The 21,474-nt window shown below is 33.6% G+C and overlaps 1 pseudogene; it reads right to left on the bottom strand.

Annotated features, from left to right (window-relative positions):
* Nucleotides 1-6,284: 6,284 nt before the first annotated feature.
* LOC144321543 (small ribosomal subunit protein uS2 pseudogene) lies at nt 6,285-7,419 on the bottom strand (annotated as a pseudogene).
* Between the last annotated feature and the right edge of the window lie 14,055 nt (nt 7,420-21,474).

Here is a 21,474-nt window from a genome sequence, read left to right as displayed (position 1 = left end):
AGTATTATGAGTGGTTAAAATGAAAGTATTTTTTTGCAAAATTTTTAGCTCCTGAAGTAGAGAAATACATAGAGAATTAAAACAAAAACAAAAACTAAAAAACAAACACTGTCAAAACTATCAGGTAATGCCCCTTACCTTAAAATATTTAATAATTCATGGCCAGTGTGGACCTATCTTTTGCAGTTGCCCTCCCTCCTCTGAATTCTTCATTTCTCTCATTCTCTTTATTGCAGTAGCTTTTACAAAAAGAAAAAAAAAAAGTCTGTTCTCTAAGACAGTGCTCAGTTTTTCAAGTCTTCTCCCTGAAGACTTAGAAATATCCATGATTTCAGAAAAAAGAGATCAGAGATCACTTCCCAAAGTATTCACCAGACCAGTAATTTAAGTAGAACACTTTTCTCCCCTAAAATAGCTGGGAGGCAGTGCACTTTAGCAGGAAAACACTAGGCTAGTTGTCAAGGGACATGAGATCTTATTTCAGGTCAAAAATAATAGAATTGTGTTTTTGTCTCAATACTTTTTTTTTCTATTTTTACCCTCATGGGCTTTATTGGTGGAGGAGTATATTTCTAGCTTGTTAAAACAGATTTGAAAATGGTTTAGTATAAATATCCATGAATATTATAACTTTCTTATAGATTAATTTGAACACATAAATGCTGAGAGTTTTAATCTTGTCCTGGTTAATTTTGGGGCTTTCAGGATAACTATTTTTCTACTGCTCTGAGGCATTCATTTTAGGCTTAGTCGCCTAATCAGCTATGGATATATAAGGGCCATGGTTGACAACTGCATAAGCATTTTCATTTGCGAAGCATTAAAATGCATTCTTTTTAGTTAAGTAAAGAATTTATTAATAGAAAATTACCCAATTGATGGGAGTACTGAAAGGCAAGCTCCTAAAAGGAGCAGTAGTACAGGAATACAAAAGTCATGCCACACAATCAGTGACCTGAGGAAACCAGTGCCACCAGGGGACACTAAAACCAGAGGTTCCTCTATTGTCCCTGCTTTTCCTAGAAACTGGATGTGGTGGCCACCACTGCTGCATCCTGCTGAATCCATTATTTTCTGCTTCTCTCATCATTGCCTCCTAATTTGCAGTCCTGGACAGACATAGACAAGAATCTAAGTCTGAGTGATGCTTGAAGGCCTCTTGCTGAAATTACAATGCCTGAAAACAAGGAAGCTCACATTTTTTTTCTCAATAAAGCAGCAGTCCTGTTGCATGATTACCATTGGAAAACACATTGCGTCTTTAATTTTGGGCTGCTAGTGACACATTAGGAACCAAACTATGAAGGTATTGAAATGAAAGTAGTTTGTAAGGCACCGAATGGCCTTTACATATGTCTATTATAATTTATATAATTAATATCAAGAAGATATGCAAATATGTATGTTCTGTAAAGCAATTTGTTATAGAATGTAAAATAGGAACGATGCATTTTCAGCTCAATAAAAGTAACAATTCCATAAGCTATAACATTCTAGAAAATACTGTTCATCCATTTTCCATGTTAAATATATAAGAATATTATTCTTTCTCCTTCATTGATATTTGCCCTATTAAAAATCATCTTAATTGATATTAGGGTTAAATATAAAAATAGATGTCTTGGTCTATGCATTATGAATATAATTCTACTCTTTCACTTAGATGGTGAAATATCTAGCTTTTAGTCAAAATTTATCTATTGCTAGTAGCTTTTAATCATCAGATCATGATATATGTTGAATGTAAGTAAAAATTAAAGTATGATATACAGTTACTGGTACTTCTCGAATAAATAACATGGCATCTTTTCTATAGTGAAGTACTAAAGAAAGTGGAGGGCTGAGGGACAGGGAGGATACTGAAAGATTCAGCAAGGATGAAAGGGATTTTTCTGTCTTCCCATACACAAGAGAAAGCTAAGAGATACAGAAAAAAAAAATTATGGACAAAGAAATTGAATTTCTTTCCTGCTGACTTGATAAAGACAGCGTGAGTGAGGATGGTGCCTTGGTCAGAAATAGACTAGATGAATAATTGCTTGTAATCTGTGTTTTCCTGGATATAAACATAAAGAGAACCAACCAAAGACATAACACCATTGCCAGGAAGGGAGAAAATGGAAGATAATCGTTCCTCAGGCACTGAAAAGAAAAAGAAGTCCTGATCATTTGATTTTTATCAACAAAGTCCTAGGAAAGATGAGAGACTGTAAAGAGAGGTAAGTTCTCACTGAGGTCATTTCTGCCCGACTCTGGAAATAAAGTATCAAAAGATTAGGTAAATGGATTTTGTGGGATGGAGTTACTTAAAATTTTTCAATTTCCAGATATACAGTTGACTTTACCTTAGATACTTCTTATACAGATTTTCTCTTACTTCAAATTTTAATATGCTTTTAAAAAAAATTCATTGTATTTTCAACCCTTCCCAGAAAGCCTTAAAAAAGGAAATAAGAAACCTAAGCCAATAAGAATTCCACAAAATTAATTTACTAGATCATTTATCAGAACTTTTAAATATGATGTTGTGACCATAGTTTATGAGTTAAGAGGATACTTTAAACTGAAGTTATAGCTCATTCATGACCTAAGAATGGCAAATGAAAGGCAATAAAACATGACTGTTACCAAAGACCAGGACTTCCTCCAGGTAGGAAAGCAAGCATAGTGAAAATAGAACAGGTGAACTACTGGAACCAGAATTAGGCCTTAACAAGGCACCTGATATGCCCTAACCTGCCAAGGTCCATTTTCTTGTGTTCTGCAGTAAGCAATAGTTCTATTTTTCTGGTATTCTTAGGGAGCCATTATTGCTGGTATTCAAGCTGTGATTACCAATGAGTACTAGCAAAGTTTTTGCCTTCAGGAAGCTCTCAGTAAAAACCAGATCAGATAAAAGATATATTATGTGATGTGAATTTCCTTTCTTTTCTATTAGTGTTTATATTAGACTCCATCCAATATCATTTGGCTGACTGCAGAGCTTAAAACTACTCAGATCTCAACCCCTCAGGTTCTCATCATCGGGAGCTTTTTATGGCTTTGAAGGATGTTGCTGTTAACGACAACACACCCTTGAATACGAAGTGAGGAGACACTCTAATTCAGCATTTCAAGTCCCAACCCATTCGAAATCTTAAACCAATTAACAAACCAGGGAATTTCATTTTATCTAAAATTGTTTTATCTTATTACTTTTTCTCACATTCTGAAAAAAGTTTCAAAAAACAAGAATAAAGTTAAACCAACCCCAAACAAAATTAGATGGCCAAGTAGAATTGCTGTGTTTTAGAGGGGGTTGCCACTTTCCTGAAGTATGGCAGCATGTAAAAAATGTTTAGAGTTCAAATAATGTGTTTCAAAATGACCCCAGCTATGTAATCCCCACTTAGGTCAAGATACAGAATGTGAGCAGCATCCCGGAAGTATGAAAGACGGACCATACCAATGTCAACCACTCTTTGATTTCTATCGTCATAGATTAGTTTTGACTAATCTTGAACTTAATTTAAGTGAAATTATGCCAAATGTTCACTTTCATGTCCGGTTTCTTTCACTTGAAGTTATGTCTGTGAGACTCATTTATGTTTTATTTGTTGCAATAATTTGTTTTTTGTCTTTGTACAGTATCCCAATGAATGAATATATGAATATGCTACATTTTAATTATCCATTTTACCGGTAAAGAACATTTGAGTAATTTATATTTTGAAATTATTACAGAAAACTCTTCAACTAACATTCTTGTATATGTCTTTTGCTGCATATGCGTAATGCACACAAAGTAAGCTTATGCCAGTTTTAGTTGGCTTTGACAGTTTTCCAAAGTAATTGTGCCTTGATCATGCCAGAACAAGATGGGATATCAGTTGCTTTTCATTTTTGTGTACATTCTTCTATTTCAATATTTTTTGTACTGCATACTTTTTCCAAACTTTATTTTTTGATAAAAAACCTTTCTAAACAAGCTATACAGTTGAATGTGTGCAAGTGGGGTACTAAAGAAAAGGCTCTTAAATATGACTGAACAAAAACAGAACAATGGGCAAACAGTAAATAAGAATTATCTATCTTTGATGAGCTTTGCAATCAGAAATAGCCCTAGTTGAAAAGCAGGAAAAAAACAAAACAAAAAAAAAAAAAAAACAGAGTATAATACAGCCCTGAGATAAGTCACAGTGCATTCTCCCTATCTTACAGAAAACAAGGGCAAGTAAGGGATTCAACAGTTCTCCATAAGAAACTGAAGACAGTAATTACGGCCTTTACTGATGTTTGTAATATAATGAGATGCACAGAAATATTATCTATAATTTTACCTTAAGTCTATGACATACATAAAACATAGTTTCCTATTACATTTTGCTATGAAGCCTATTGTCCTTCTAAGAAAAGGCAGATGGTACCTATTATATTTTAACAATGAACATCCTGAGTTTTTTTTTTTTTAAGTCTCAAAACTGAGAGGTATTTGAGAAAAGAGAAAATTTGAATTTATCTCAAATATACAGAAGATGAACAGATGTTAGAATAAAACCACAATAACAGGGATGCCTGGGTGGCTTAGTGGGTTGAGCATCTGCCTTCAGCTCAGGGCGTGATCCTGGAGTCCTGGAAACGAGTCCCACATCGGGCTCCCTATGAGGAGCCTGCTTTTCCCTCTGCCTATGTCTCTGCCTCTCTCTGTGTGTCTCTCATGAATTAATAAATAAAATCTTTAAAAGAAAAACCACAATAACAAGAAAAAAACCCAATATATTTAGAAATATTAGAGTTTAATATCACATTACACTTTGGTAATATATCACTAGGATTTCCAAAAATAAATAAATTATTGGCTTATTTAAAAACCCTCTATTTTATATATGTAAATATATTTTTTATTATAAAAATATATAAAAAATTTACTTTCTACATACAAAATCGAGATATCATATAGCTCACCTCCTATTTAGATAAGACTGAATAGGCTGAGAAAATGGAGAATATCCTCCATTTTAAACAAAATATATTTATGTTCTATTTAAGGATATTATTGATGTAACATAATAGCATAAAGAGAATTTCCTCTGAGAGAACAGCAGTTATAAATAGTGAGAATAGTTGAGGGTTACAGTTATATATTACAGAGGGTCCATATTAAGTGGACAAGTCTCTGGGCTGGGCTTTGAAGGATTGAATTCTATTTGTATGTCAGAAATTATATTATTTTGTGACCTTGAACAAGCTGCTTAAATTCACTGCCTCATAATTTTCCATAAGCATAATGAGTCTAGTAGTACTTGTTCTTCCATTCTAAAGATTGATTGGAATGCTCTTTCAGAAGAATGATTGTCTATTAATCTCATTAGGATTATTTTTAATATTTCATGTCTTCTGCATGGAATACTTTCATGAAAATAGTTCAACAAGGCTTTCAAGGAAAGATATAACACTAAAATTCTGTGGTTATCATAAAAGATAAGAGTTGATCTTCACCTTAGAACTTGTATAACTAATAATAGGATCAGCCATGAATGATTTAAACAGTAATTCTGCTCATTAAATTAAACAGTTCATTTCCCAAATTTTATGCTTCATAGAAATTGTTTTTCTGCCTAATCAATCCTGTCATCAACTAAGCAATTAACTTGCCTATGGATATTCTGGGTGTTGATCTGTCATGAGCATTAGGTTTCCTTCCAAAAGATTAAATATTGTAGCTTTTTATTAAAAAAAAAAAAACTGTATTTCTACAATTGTGTTTCCTCATAAGGAATCAATAATAGTAAAGACTCGACCACTTATTTGGAGAGGTTTCCACAAGGTATCCTATTTAATGTTATTTTCCTTTATAAAAGAATAAAGCATTGCCTCCTTAATATCAGACTGTCAGTTTTAGAATATTCTTAACACAACCTTAAACATTTGAAGGCTACATATATTGCTGCAAAAAAATGGAAGGCTGAAAGATAACAACCCTGAAGCTTGGTTGGCTATGGGTTCAGCTCTAATATTATTCACTGTTGCTTAAATTTGAAACATCGATAGAAACATTAATAAACTAACAATGCTTATTTCTCAGGACTCTACAATATTTATATACAAATTGTCCTACTTGTTCTAAGAGGGGAAGTGTTTTCTTTACAATTCTAATTTTAAAATAAAAAAAAAAAAGAAGATTTCTTTATTTACTAGATAGGGTCTGAAATGAAATTCAAGTTTGTTTGCTTGGGGTATTTTTTTAGAAAATGTTTATTTTTCAACAACCTTATTTCTGTTTTGTTTGCCTCTGGAAGAGCACCTTAAAACCACTCGGTGGTTGTTCCCACCCGTTCAGTGGCCAGAGCAGTGGGAGGTGCGGACCAGTCTCAGTGGCAGGCTGAGTGCTCCAGTTGTCAGTAGGGAATTGCTGAATAGGCACAGAGGTTACACGCATGCCTCAGATTGGGTAGCAGTGAACTCAGGAGCTGGAGCAGTCCATTCATCCTGAAATTCCTCCATGGTCACAACCTTTTCAGCAGCCACCTGCTCTTCATTTTCAATCTCTTCAGGATCTCTGCAGAAGTAGAGCTTAGACATGACCTCCCATGGGTGTTCACAGGAAATGGTGCCAGGCATGAAAAAAACTTTTCAGGCCAGCATCCATATCAGACCCATGGAGCCAGCTCCCTTGTTGCGAGGGAGCAATGTCCACATAGCAGAGGAGAGTCTGAGTTACACAGAGCGATGGTGGGCAGGTGACCATAAAACACCTCTATGAGAGGCTGGGATCAGTAACCACCAGAAGCCTCAGCTCCCAGAAGGCTGCCTGGATCTGGCTAGTGAAGTTTCCAGAGATGAAGCAACCAGCAATGGGAGTGGCTCCAGTAGCAGCAGCAAACTTCAGCACAGCTCGCTGGCTACTATTCCTGGATGAATTGACATTGACATCAGCTGAGTTTCCAATGGCAACAATGGCAGAGGTGCCAGCAGAAGTGTCTCCTATGTTCTCTAGATTTATGATGCAGGTACCTTCACTTTTCCTTTTGTAGATGTACTGTTCCATGTGGAAGTCAAGGTTCATGCCACCTACGTGGGTTTCTGCTGCAAGTAATTTGAGAACATCCTCCTCCTTCATTTGCAGGACATAAGAGCTCCAGACGTTGTGAAAGTTAAAACTTAAAGTTACAATAGGAATACAGAACAGCGCTGAATGGACTCCTCCCTGGGCAGCACAGAAAGGTCAGATCTATTATGGATTATTGTACTTTTTTTTTTTTTTTGGATTATTGTACTTTATTAATGGTATTTAATCACATTAACTTTTTTTTTGAAGAGGAATATCACTGAGTTTATTTCTTTAATGTGTAGCACACTACATGGGAATAGATAACTAATAACTCTTTGAATGGAGAATGAATAGATGGATGTACTTACAGGTTTGCTTACAACAGACATGTTCTAGAGTCACAAAGAACTTTCTTTCGTTATAATCAATCCATCTATTTCATATTATTGTCATATTTTAAAGTTCCTAGTATGGCTTTCATTAGCATATTATATAAAGAGAAAGAAAATGAGTCACAATCTTTAAAATTTTTTAGATTTTATTTATTTATTCATGAGAGACACAGAGAAAGAGAGGCAGAGATATAGGCAGAAGGAGAAGCAGGCTCCATGCAGGGAGCCCGATATAGAACTCGATCCTGGGACTCCAGGATCATGGCCTGGGTGGAAGGCAGAGGTGTAACAGCTGACCCACCCAGGTGTCCCTTTAAAGATTTTTCTAAAGATAGCCATGGGAAAATTATTTCTCAATTTCCATCCCTCTCCCCCGCCAAATTCTAGGTACTCATATTTCAAGCACTTACTATTATCCTAGATAATTTTTAAAGTTATTTCATTTAATCCTGAAAGGAACAGAGCATATTGTAGAAAAGCCTTCTGTGTGTGTGTGTGTGTGTGTGTGTGTGTGTGTGTGAAGGAGAGAATTTAAGCAAATCACAAATCACATGATAGCAAGTGGCACAGCCCAAATTAAACTGCAGAGTCATTTTATTATGAACTATGTAAGGCTATTTTCATTTTCCGCAACTATCTTTCTCTTTCTTACCTCTATTTTTAGGATTGTGAAATAATCTCCAATTTTGGATTGGTAATCTCTGCAAATTTGCTAAGTCATTTGTCTTCTAAAATCAGGAGAAAGACAAGCAAGAGACAAGACTGCAAAGGAATATGGATAGAGCTAAATTGGATTATAAGAAGTTTGCACATCAATCTTGGCACATTGACAAAGAACATGGTTCCTTGTCATTGTTCAGATCTCTGGTTAATGTCACCTTCCCTAGAGTCTTCTCTGGATTATTCTATGCAACACAGTCCCCTCACTCTGTCTTCACTAAGCATATTTATACTCTTTGTAATATTACTGATATTTGAGATGTTATTATTGACATGTTTGATTACTGTCTGTCTTGCCCTCCAAAAACTAGCTCTTGAGGGTGTGGTCTTTGTTTCTTTTGTTCATCATTGTCTCTCCACTGGACAATATTTGGTAGAATTAAGTTGGACTAGTAATACCGTTTAATTATCATTAAATGAATTACTTACTCACTTTCAGGATCAAGCCATGTATTTTAGGGAAGCTGCATAAGGTCTCTGTGGTGGTTTTTCCATTTATTGAAAAAGGTGACTACCTCATAGTGAGTAATAAGCATTAGATGAAATTAAGTGAAGTATTGTGAACTGTGGTTATTTGTCCCTTAGGAGACCCCTCATAGAATGTTTGCTGCTATGGTCACATAAGATATTTATTTGATAAAACAATGCAGTGAAATAATAATGATGATTTATTTATGAAATGCACATGTTTATGCACAAATTTAAAGTGTGGAGAAATCAAGGATAAAAGAAGGCAAGCTAGTGGTTGATAATTTTATAGTCAAAAAAGGGATTGCATCTTAATCTTGAGTCCACATTTCTAACTTGAATCTCTCAACTTGCTTGCTGAGGCATGGGGGTGACTAGAGACTCTATTTATACAAAAACTTTTTGGAAAAGGTAGTGGATAATACAAATGACTATGGAACTCTGCTAAACTCACCAGTTCATTTCACTTTAAACAGCCAATAGTCATTAAGCAGAATGGATTTAAAGCAATGACCTAGAAATCACAGGCAGTGTGTAACCTATTACAAATCTCTTGAGCCATCCAGCCTGCCAACAATTTTTAAGCACCCTTTTGATTTTGAAGTTGCTATGTCATAAAATAACACTTTGGAAATTACAGAGGAAAATAATGTAGAGTGTATATATGCTCTGAAACTTTAAATTTCACTATTTCACTGTAATTATCAGAGGGGAGGAATAGTAACTTAGTAAAATACAATTGCATTTTTTTTTTCCAGCCAGGGGATCAGAGTTGTAGAGAGAAAAGGGTTTGTGTTTTCCCTACAACTAAACATTTCTTCTTTCCATACCCTATTCAGATCCTTCTCCTTCTCTATTTTTCAGTGCTATGTGTATCATTACAGTGGATCACCAATTAACATGTAAGTAATTGTATGATGATGATAATGATACTATGGCTTTCCCTCTCTTTCTCAGACAGCCCTGCAGATAAATTATAAGCGATCGATTCTTGTTGAAGTGAATAGATGGCCTAGTTTTGCTGCAATATTCAAGTTTTTTCCCCCTACAGTCAATTCCCAGTGTCCTAGTGATTTATCTACCTTTGCTAAATTTCGTGTTCATGTTCTTTTTACCAATGGCATGGAATTTTAATTAGCTTTTGATAAAATGTATAAGGATACTTTCTAAACTAGGAATGAAGAAAAACTGCATTTTTTTCTACCTCTACATGTCAAGATTTCTGCAAGCTAGTAGAAGCTAAAAGGCATTAATTGTTTGTGCATTTTTAACTAATGATATATAGGGCTCAATGTGTGACAATGCCTTGGTTATGTCCTGGGAAATCCGAAGTTCTGTTAGGTTTCTCAGTGTAATACAATGTGTTCAAGAACGACTGAATGCCTGTTTATCATTATTTCTACCATATTATTTTAAAATAATTTTAAAGTTAGAGAAAATTTACAAAAATTGTATAAAATAACTGAATTTTTTGCACTTTTTAATTTTCAACACTTGCCCACATTCAACTTTATCTCCCTATCAGAAATCACATAGTAGTTTTATAAACCCACAATACTTCAGCATACATTTCCTAAGACCAAATTATTTAATTACATAGCTATAATCCATAGTACAATAATCAAATTCAAGAAATGTAACTTCATTTTTTTAAGAAAAATATTTTATTTATTTATACATGAGAAACACAAAGAGAGAGAGAGAGAGGCAGAGACACAGGCAGAGGGAGAAACAGGCTCCATGCAGGGTGCTTGACGTGGGACTCGATCCCGGATCTCCAGGATCATGGAGAAGGCTTGCTGAAGGCAGCGCCAAACTGCTGAGCCACCTGAGCTGCCCAAGAAATGTAACTTCAGTACACCTTTTGTATACTTTACATTGCATATTCCAATTTCATCAATTGTCACAGTGGTGTGCTTTATAGCTATTTATTTTCTTTTTTTTTTTTTTAAATTTTTTTAAATTTTTATTTATTTATGATAGTCACACAGAGAGAGAGAGAGAGGCAGAGACACAGGCAGAGGAGAAGTAGGCTCCATGCACCGGGAGCCCGACGTGGGATTCGATCCCCGGTCTCCAGGATCGCGCCCCGGGCCAAAGGCAGGCGCTAAACCGCTGCGCCACCCAGGGATCCCTATTTATTTTCTCATATAAGATTTGGTCTAGGATCAGAAATTGCATTTAGCTATCATGTCTATTTAGTTTCCTTCAAGTTGGAGCAGTTCCTTATGTCATGCTATTAAAGAATATAACCAGTAATTTTATAGAATATTCCTCAACTTAAAAACAAAACAAAACAAATAATATTCCTCAAGTTGGGTCTTGCTGTCTCCCTCAAGTATGCATTATAGATTGGGACACTACAAAAATGATGTTGTATCTTTTTCAGAATACTATATCCAATAGCATATAATTTCTGTTTATCTTGTATTGATGATGTTGATTTTGATAGCTTGAATTGCTTATCTATTGTTGCTTACAAAATTAGCAGCTTAAAGAATATACAACTTTATTGTAGAACAATTTCACTGGGTCAGAAGAACAGGAATGGCTCAAGTGGGTGCTCTGTTTCAGAATCTTACTTTGCTATAATCAAGATATCAGTTGATGTTGTGGTATCATTTCAGGGCTCAACTACAAAAGGATCTGTTTCAATTCCATGGGCCTCTCAGTAGGGCAGCTCAGAATACAGCACCTTGCTTCATCAAATCAGTGAGGGAGAAAGTCTATTAGCAAGATGGGTTACAAACTTACATAGCGTCATATTGCAAGTGGCATCTTCACCATATTCTATGGATTTAAGTAGCAATTTCTGACCTTATTCAATGAAATGAGTTTATAGCAATCATGACTACCAGGAGGAGGGTATAATTGGGAGCCATCTAAGAGTCTGCCTTCTACACGGTAAGACATGCTTTCTGATTCTTTCACTGCTTAGTTACCATTTTTTATTGTGCTATTAATATATTTATGAGGGGGTATTTGAGATTATGTAATATACTATTCCACAAAACCCCCTCCACGCCATAAGTTTTAGTACCCATCAATAATTCTTATAAGAATGTAATTTACTACATTAATTCCAAAATAGTAATTTTCTAATTCATAATCCATTCTATATTTATTAGCACTTTATTATTGGGAATGGATTTGTTCTATTACACATTTGTTTGGCTATTGTAATCAATATGCATTTTTCTCTGACTTCCTTTAATATTTTACCTTTATCTGATTTTCAGCTATTTAATTATGACTTCCCTTTATGTGATTTTCTTTATTCTAAATTCTAAACCACTTATTCTAAAATAAATGATTTCTTAAACTGCTTGAGTTTGCCCATGTATAATTTTCTTCAAATTTGAAACATTCTGGCCATCATTTTTCTTCAATGTTTTTTCTGTCCCCTACATCTAACTTTAATGGCTTTAATTAAATCTATATTAGGCTATTGGAATAAAAGGATGTAAAATATGACAGCACATACTGAAAACATGGGAAGGAGAAGGGTAAAGAATGGGGTCAAATTTAAATGATCATCAGTTTAATGTAGACTGCTATATGCTGAAGAGGTTACATACAAACTTAATGATAACCATATATTGAAAAACACTAATAAGTATGCAAAAATAAATACAAATAAATTTAAATATATCACTAAAGAAAAGCAGCAAAAAAAGAAAAAGACAAGAAAGGATTAGAAAAAAATCTTCAGAAACAACCACAAAACAAATAATAAAATGACAATAAATACATATCTATCAATAATTACTTTGACTCTAAATGGACCAAATACTCCAATCAAAAGACATAGGGTGACAGAATGAATGAAAAACAAGATACATCTGTATACTGGCTCATTTTAGACATACAGACACCTGCAATTTGAACGTGAGGGCATGGAGAAATATCTGTAATGCAAATGGATATCAGAAATAAGTCAGATTAGCAATACTTCTATCAGACAAGAAGGACTTTAAAATAAAGAATGTAACAAAAGACAAAGAAGGACACTACGTAATCATAAAGGGGACAATCCAACAGGAAGACATAACAATTGTAAATATTTATGCATCCAATATGGAAGTACCAAAATACATAAAACAGTTAATAACAAAAATATAGGATCCAAACAATAATAATACAATAAGAGTAAGGGATTTTAACATCTCACATAAATGGACAGATCACATAAACAGAAAATCGACAAGAAAATAAAAGTTTTGAATGAAACACTGAAAAAGATGGAGTTAACAGATATATACATACATTCCATCCTAAAACAGCAGAATATACATTCTTTCCACACAGAACATTCCCCAGAGTAGATCACATATTACCTCACAAGATAAGCCTCAACAAATTCAAGATCAAATCATACTATGCATATTTTCTGACCACAAAGATATAAAACTAGAAGTCAACCACAAAAAAAGTAAAAAATAAAAATAAAACAAACCCCAAAACTGGGAATACCACAAATACAGGTTAAATAAGGTTATTTAATGTGGTTAAATAATGTGCTATTAAAGAATGAATGGGTAACCAGGAAATACAATACAATACAGACCCACCTCAAGAAGCAAGAACAATCTCAAATAAACCACCTAACATTATACCTAAAGGAGCTAGAAAAAGAACAACCAACAAAACCCAAAACCAGAAAAAGAAAGGAAATAATAAAGATTAGAAGAGAAATAAGTGATACAGAAACTAAAACAAAACAAAACAAACAAACAAACAAAAAACAATAGAACAATGAGACCAGGAGCTGGTTCTTTGAAAAAAAAAAAAATCAATACAATTGATAAACCTCTAGCCAGACTTATCAAGAAAAAGGAGAAAAGACTCAAATAAAATCACAAATGAGAGAGAACATAGAAACTACCAAAACTGAAACAGGAAGAAATAGGAACTTCAACAGACTGATACCCAGCAAAGAAATTCAATCAATAATCAATAAACTTTCAACAAACAAAAGTTCAGGACCAGATGGCTTCACAGGCAAATTCTACCAAACATTTGAAGATTTAATACTTACTCTTAAACTATTCCAAGAAAAAGAAAGAAAGAAAGAAAGAAAGAAAGAAAGAAAGAAAGAAAGAAAGAAAAAAAGAAAAGAAAGAAAGAAAGAAAGAAAGAAAGAAAGAAAGAAGAAAGAAAGAAAGAAAGAAAGAAGGAAAGAAGGAAAAAAGGAAAGAAAGGGAGGAAGGAAGGAAGGAAGGCAGGAAGGAAGGAAAGAAAGAAAGAAGGAAAGAAAGAAAGAAAGAAAGAAAGAAAGAAAGAAAGAAAGAAAGAAAGAAAGAAAGGGCAGGAAAATTTCCAAATTCATTCTTTCAGGCCAGAATTACCCTGATACCAAACTCTACTAAAAAGAGAACTACAGGCCAATATCTCTGATGAACATGGATGCAAAAATTCTCAATAAAATACCAGCAGACCAAATCCAACACTACATTAAAAAAATCATTCACCACAATTAGGTGTGATTTATTTCTGAGATGTGAACTATCAAACACTGATGATAGAAATTGAAGATGGCACAAAGAAATGAAAAGACATTCCATGCTCATGGATTGGAAGAACAAATATTATTATAATGTTTATACTACCCAAAACAATCCACACATTTATTGCAATCTCTATCAAAACAACATTTTTCACAAAACTGCAACAGACAATCTCAAATGTGTTAGAACCACAAAAGACCTCGAATAGTCAAAGTAATCTTGAAAAAGGAAAGCAATGCTGGAGGCATCACAATTCTGGACTTCAAGTTATATTACAAAGTTAGTGTAATCAAAACAATATAGTACTGGCACCAAAATAGGCACATGGATCAACAGAACAGAATAGAAAGCAAAGAAATGAACCCACAACTATATGGTCAATTAATCTTCAACAAAGCAGGAAAAAGAATAACCAATGGGAAAAAGACATTCTCTTCAATAAATGTTTGGAAAACTGGAGAGCTATGTGTGAAAAGAATGAAACCAGACCACTTTCTTACACCATACACAAAAATAAATTCAAAATGGATTAAAGACCTAAATGTGAGACCTGGAACCCATAAAAATCCTAGAAGAAAGCACAGGCACCAACTTCTTTGACAATGGCTATAGCCATTTTTTTCTAGATATATTTCCAAAGGGAAGGGATACAAAAGCAAAAGTAAACTGTTGGGACTACATCAGAATAAGAAGCTTCTGCACAGTGAAGGGAATAATCAACAAAACTAAAAGACAACCTATGGAATGGGAGAAAATATTTGCAAATGACATATCTGATCGAGGCTACTTCCAAAATATATAAAGAACTTATGAAGCTCAACACTCCAAAAATTGAGTAATCCAATTAAAAAATAGACAAAAAACTTGAATAGAAATTTTTCCAAAGAAGACTTTCAAAAAAGACACATGAAAAGATGCTCAGCATCAGCCATCATCAGGGAAGTAGAAATCAAAAACTACAATGAGATACCACCTCACATCTGTCTGAATGGCTGAAATCCACAACACAAGAAACAACGAGTGTTGGTGAGGGTGTGAAGAGAAGAGAACCCTTTTGCAGCGCTCATGGGAATGAAAACTGATGCAGCCACTCTGGAAAACAGTATGGAGGTTCTCAAAAAGTTAAAAATAAAACTACTTTATGATCCTACAATCACACTGCTGAGTACTTACCCAAAGAATAAAAAAAAAACCACTAAATCAAAGGGATACATAGACCTCTATGATTATAATAGCATTATTTACAATTGTCAAACTATGGAAGCAGCCCAAATGTCCACCAACTGATAAGTGGGTAAGAAGAAGTGGTATACACACACACACACACACACACACACACACACACTGGAATATTATTCATCATATTATAATAGCATTATTTACAATTGTCAAACTATGGAATACACACACACAGATACACATGTGCACACTGGAATATTATTCACCATACGAAGGTGAATCTTGTTTTTTGAGAGTATAATGCTACGCAAAATAAGTTAGAGAAAGACAAATACCATCTGAGTTCACTCATTTGTGGAATTTAAGAAACCAAACAAATGACCATAGGGGGAAAAAGAGAAAGGCAAACCAAGAAACAGACTTTTCATTGTAGAGAGGCAGGTGAGGGGGATGGGTTAAATAGGTGACAGAGATTAAGGAGGTCATTTGTTATGATGAGCACAGACTTATATATGAAAGTGTTGAATCACTGTATTGTATGCTGAAACTATTACACAGTATGTTAACTAACTGGAATTAAAATGAAAATTTAAGAAAAAATTATGTTAGGCTATTTGGTATTGATCTACAGCTTACTGAACCTTTGTCAGTTATTTTGAATTGTTTTCTTTTATTGCATTTTGTATATTTTTCAAATATACTGGTATTTTCTTCTGTGGTTTCAAATATACCATTTATCCTATCCAGTGTTTTTTGTTTTCTTTTTCAGCACTTGTATTTTTGATCTCCAGCATTCTATTTGAGTTTTTGATATGTTTTTTTCTTGTTATATTTAATGCTCTCCTTTGTGTTTATTAAATGTTTTTTTCTTGTTATATTTAATGCTCTCCTTTGTGTTTATTAAACAAAAAAAATTCATTTATAGTAGATCTGAAGACTCTGCTCCATTACCCATGCATTATGAAGTCTTTCCATTCTGACAGGTGAAACCCAAAGTAATCTCTTTGAATAATGCAAGCATGTTAGTATACTGCCCTCCAGTGATTTTTTTCCTTTTTCTCACATGTTCCATCTCACACATGTGCAGATTAGTTTTCAGTCAAAAAGTTGGGGAGAATCTTCTCAGATCTCTATGAAAATACCTCTCATAAGATAGACTAATCCACAAATTCTAGCTACCGTGCCCTTTCCAAACAATAATCTTTTTTTATGTCTATCAGTAAGATCATTGGTTTTCTTTGGAAAAGAAACTACCTGCCCTGAACCTGAAAACTTCTAGTAGTATACTGGAATACTCAGGAGACTCAGATAATTTGTTTTTCTTCTTTCAGTTATCATACTGCTACTAAGGTCAGAAGAAAGTAAGTGCAGTTGTTTTGACAAAATCATGGCATAAGTACAAATCTTGGTATAATGTTTGTGTGTGTGTGTGTGTGTGTGTCTCTGTGTGTGTTATACTCATATAATGTTTTAATTTATTCCATAATAATGATCAATATTTATTGAGACAAGTACTTTTCTAACACTTAATATCTAAAAACTTTTGGTCCTTCCAATATCCCCATGAGATAAGGACTATTTTTAAATATTTATTTATTTTTATTGAGATAGAATTGACATATAATATTATTTTAGTATCATCTCTTGACATCATCTCTTAATGTATTTGTTAATATTCTATTTTTGGAATATTACGTCAGTATTCATAAGTAATTTCAATCTGTTGTTTTAGTACTATCTTTGTTGGGTTTATTTATCAATTTAATTCTTGGTTCATTAGATGAATTTGGAGGTTTTTCATTTTTTTAATGCTCTGAAGTTATATAGAATCAATACTCTCTATTTTCCAAAGACTTGATGAATTTCCTTGTACAACTATCTATTACTAGTGTGTTTTAAGTGGGATATTCTCTTAATAACTTTCTGTATATCTATATATATGTGTAAATTGGTCTCTTTAATCCTTTAATCTCTGCTGTGATTCATTTTGCTAAATTTTATTTGGCTAAGAAATCATCTAGTTCTTCTAAGTTTTCATATTTACTTGTATAGAGATGTACCAAAATAGCTTCAGATTTTTAAAATTTCTTATGCATAGATATTTATTTCCCATTTGTCTTTCTTATTGTATATGTTTGTGCTGTCTCCCCTTTTGATCAAATTTGTCAATGGATTAGTACACTCTGCTTAAAAAACCAACATTTCATTTATTAATATGATCTATTTTTTCTGTTATCTACTATTTTTTTTTCATTGTGTTTCTTCTCGATTGTACTGTTCATCTTTTTCTAGCATTTTTAGTCAGGAACTTATGATCACTATTTAAAATATATGCATGGATTTGATACATATTGTTTTCATCACCATTATTTTTCAGAAATTTTTCATTTGTTGTTTTTTCTTCACTCAGTATTGTTTAATAAAAGTTTTTATTGGGGCATGTGGGTGGCTCAGTTGATTAATCAGCTGCCTTCAGTTCTGGTCATGATCACAGAGGCCCAGGGTTGAGCCCCATTTTGGGCTCCCTGCTGAGAAGAGAGTCTGCTTCTCCCTCTCCTCCTAGCTCTCTCGTTAACTTTCTCTCTCTCAAATAAATAAATAAATAAATAAATAAATAAATAAATAAATAAAATCTTAAAAATGTTATATCTATGTTGTGAATTTTGGCTCAACACTTTTACTAAATTATATGTTATCATGGATTTTTCTATGTCAGTTTTCCCAAGTCCATGTGGGTTTGTTTTTTTAAAACAAGAATATTTTTCTTGTATTATAATTTAAAACATTTGTTTCTTTGTTTTCTTTTTTCTTCATATTTTCCAATTATATATATAATATATAAGTAATATATATTATATATATAGTATATAATTTACATATCAGTTTTTTTTGTTTGTTTGCTTTGGGTTTTTTTTTTGTTTGTTTGTTATCCATTTCAGTCACTTTTGATTTGATCCTTTTTAGGATATAATTTTCATTCTCTTGGTTATTTTTCCTATAAGTCTTCAAAGCCCTTTATTAAATTATTTCAATCTATATTCTCTTGGAAATTTTGCAATTTATGTTTCATTTTAATTGTGAGATTGGTTTTATTAAAATCAATTTTTTTCTTAGGTTCAGTCAACTCTTATTATATTTCATGTTGCAGTTTTTAAATACAAATCCATTCTTAATTTTTGAATTTCAGATTCCATTATCTGTTTAATATTTGTTCCTGCTCGTTTCTAATGGCTGAGGAATATTCCAATGTACACATAAACCACATCTTCTTTGTCCACTCATCTTTCGGTGGACACTGAGGCTCCTTCCACAGTTGGGCTATTGTGGCCATTGCTGCTAGAAACATCGGGGTGCAGGTGTCCCGACGTTTCATTGCATCTGTATCTTTGGGGTAAATCCCCAACTGCTCTATCAAAGATTTTGAGTGTTTTTACAATTGTCTTTCATTTTGAAGTTCTTTTGTTGTGAGAAAGTCTAATCAGTTGATTTGCATTCTCTGTATGCTTAATACAGTAGCTTCATATCCAGTTGGTCTGACTTTTTCCTATTTCTGAGTATCCTATTATGTCTTCTATCCCACTCTTGCCATTTCTTTAAGAAGAACCACTGTCTTCCCCAGTCTGCAGGGGCCTCCACAGAAGAGCCCCCAAGCCCCCGGGTCTCCGCCGCTTCTCTCAGAACCCTGCGTTCACTCTGCCTGCGTCCGAGCTTCTTTTGGTTTTGTTTTTTTATCTCAGACTGTTGTGCCCAAGATTGCGAATCCGAGAAACCACCGAGAAGCCGACACCGATGCAAACACACGAGGGTTGACTTACAAGCTCGAGCTTGCGTCCAAGTACACCTGACACAGCAGAGCAGGGACTTGGACCCCGAGCTCAGTCACTCCTCAGGAAATGCATCTTTATGGATTTGGGAAGAACTGAGAGACATTAATACCAATGGTCCTATTATTATGTGAAGGATTCTTCCCTGAGATTCTTCCCCTGTTTCAACTGACACTGAAACACTGTGAACTCTTTGGAAGACAAATGTCCAGGAAATAAATGTTATGCATTGCTAATTTTAAATGCACTTGCAATATGGTGTCTATTATAATAGAAGTAGTTTTATCTGATTTTTGCTATTTATTATCCTTTCCTGCTTTTCAGGTTGAGGAGGCATTATACGTGTTCATAAGTGTTTTTCTTTCCTTCTGATATAAAATTCTTTGTTCCCATCGAAGGAACTCTTTAAGAATAAGGCAAAAGTTAATTAAACTATTCTTAAAATGTCTACACACACACATACAAAAAGAAGAACCACTGTCTTTTATATATATATATAATTTTTAAAAGATTTTATTTATTCATGAGAGACAGAGAGAGAGAGAGAGAGAGAGAGAAAGAGAAAGAGAGAGAGGCAGAGACACAGGCAGAGGAAGAAGCAGTCTCTATGCAGGGAGCCTGATGTGGGATTCGATCCTGGAACCCCAGGATCATGCCCTGGGCTAAAGGCAGGTGTTAAACCACTGAGCCACCCAGGGATCCCCACCACTATATTTATATATCTGCTTTTCTCCTAGAAAAAAAAAATGCTTCTTGAGGGTGTCACTTCTGGTCCAGTCTCTTTGAACCCCCTTTTATGTAGTTAATATTTTGACTTGTTAAATCCTAGATGTGTGATCAGTATTTTGAACTTACTTTTAGACTTTCTCTTCCTGTGGGTGATTTTATCGTGTTTTGTCTAAGACCTCCACTACCTTGTTTTTTGTAGTCTCTTGAGTCTCCTCTCCCTCATTCCTTTCATGCACAGTATGCACTAGTGAAATCTGGTACTTATTTCTCCATAAAAAATTTCACCTGTGAAAGTCTCTGCCTCCTATTATTGTTCAGTTGTAAAGCAAGTGCTTTTATTTCATATTTCTTTTGTTTTATTTTATTTGTTCATATTATGCTCATCTGGGAGGATGTGTCAAGAAATTCAGACTTAGGCAGCTGCAATTATCCTAGAGAAACCCTATTTATTTTTCAAGTAATTCAGCAGTGCTAAGTGGTGGGATAATAGTGCAATCATAAAATAAGCTAACATGATTGATGATATACCTTCTTCCAAATAATATTATAAGAACTTTCCATGTTTTTTTTTCCATTTAATTCTTTTGATATTTAAGATAAACATCATTTATCTTTTCATTTTAAAGATAAGAAAACTAAGGTTTCAATGGTAAGTGACAGAGCTGATACTTCTACTAAGCTATTTCTACAATGCAGATGCTCTTTTCACAACATATCAATATATAGATTTTGTTCTCAGTTCTGCTATGCATATATTTTGAGCAAACTTCTTAAATTATCTCAGTATCTTAGCTTTCTGAAAATAATAGTTAAAATCACAAATAATAAATTCTACCTCTTTGGGTTGTTGAAATGATTATATATAATATATATATAGTAATAAACCATCTAGTTTGTTGCATGGTAAACCACAGGCACTTAAAGAATAGCAACTTCCTATTATCCAGTCACTGGATATAATTTAGAATGCAGTGATTTGTGCTATGAGCTGAGCACTGAAACAAAGTAAGATGTGCACACTAACCATGGTGGGTTTAGCTATAGGGTTTGGGAAAAGCTTACAGTCGAAGACAAGGTCTACCCAGTTCCAGTATTGAAGTGTGGCTGAAAATGTTTCTTCTTTTATTTAATTTTTCAACTGATGCTGATGGGATTCATTGCTTCAGTTAAGTCATCTCATAGATTTCTGAAATTCCATTTTAATACATTCACAATTTTAATAACTCAATGGCTAGTGCACATCACATATTAAAAACCTGTGAGTAACTTTTGGGCCAATGTAATTTGTATTCTCTTTAGATTACTTGGTCTAAATCGTAGCTTATAATTTTTAAAGATAGAGGGTTACTTTTGGCAATTCAACTTTAAAACTATATGATGTCTACTTTTCACAATAAACACTAGGTTAGAATTGGGTACACAGTTTGCATTTGTAGAAATTGTTTTATAATCAAATTTTCAATTGAAAACACTTCTAAGAGGAATTTATAAGAAATTAAGATTTTAAAAGATATATTTAATGGACTATTTATTCAATCTCACATTAAAAAGCTGAGTGTTTTTAAATACATATTATCTATGTTCCTACACATACCCATTTTGATCATTCTAATTAAATATAATTA

This window comes from Canis aureus, chromosome 10 (genome assembly GCF_053574225.1).
Source record: "Canis aureus isolate CA01 chromosome 10, VMU_Caureus_v.1.0, whole genome shotgun sequence".
Taxonomy (NCBI): Eukaryota; Metazoa; Chordata; class Mammalia; order Carnivora; family Canidae; genus Canis; species Canis aureus.
Note: the sequence above shows the minus strand (reverse complement) of the source record. Positions and strands in the feature narration are given on the sequence as shown.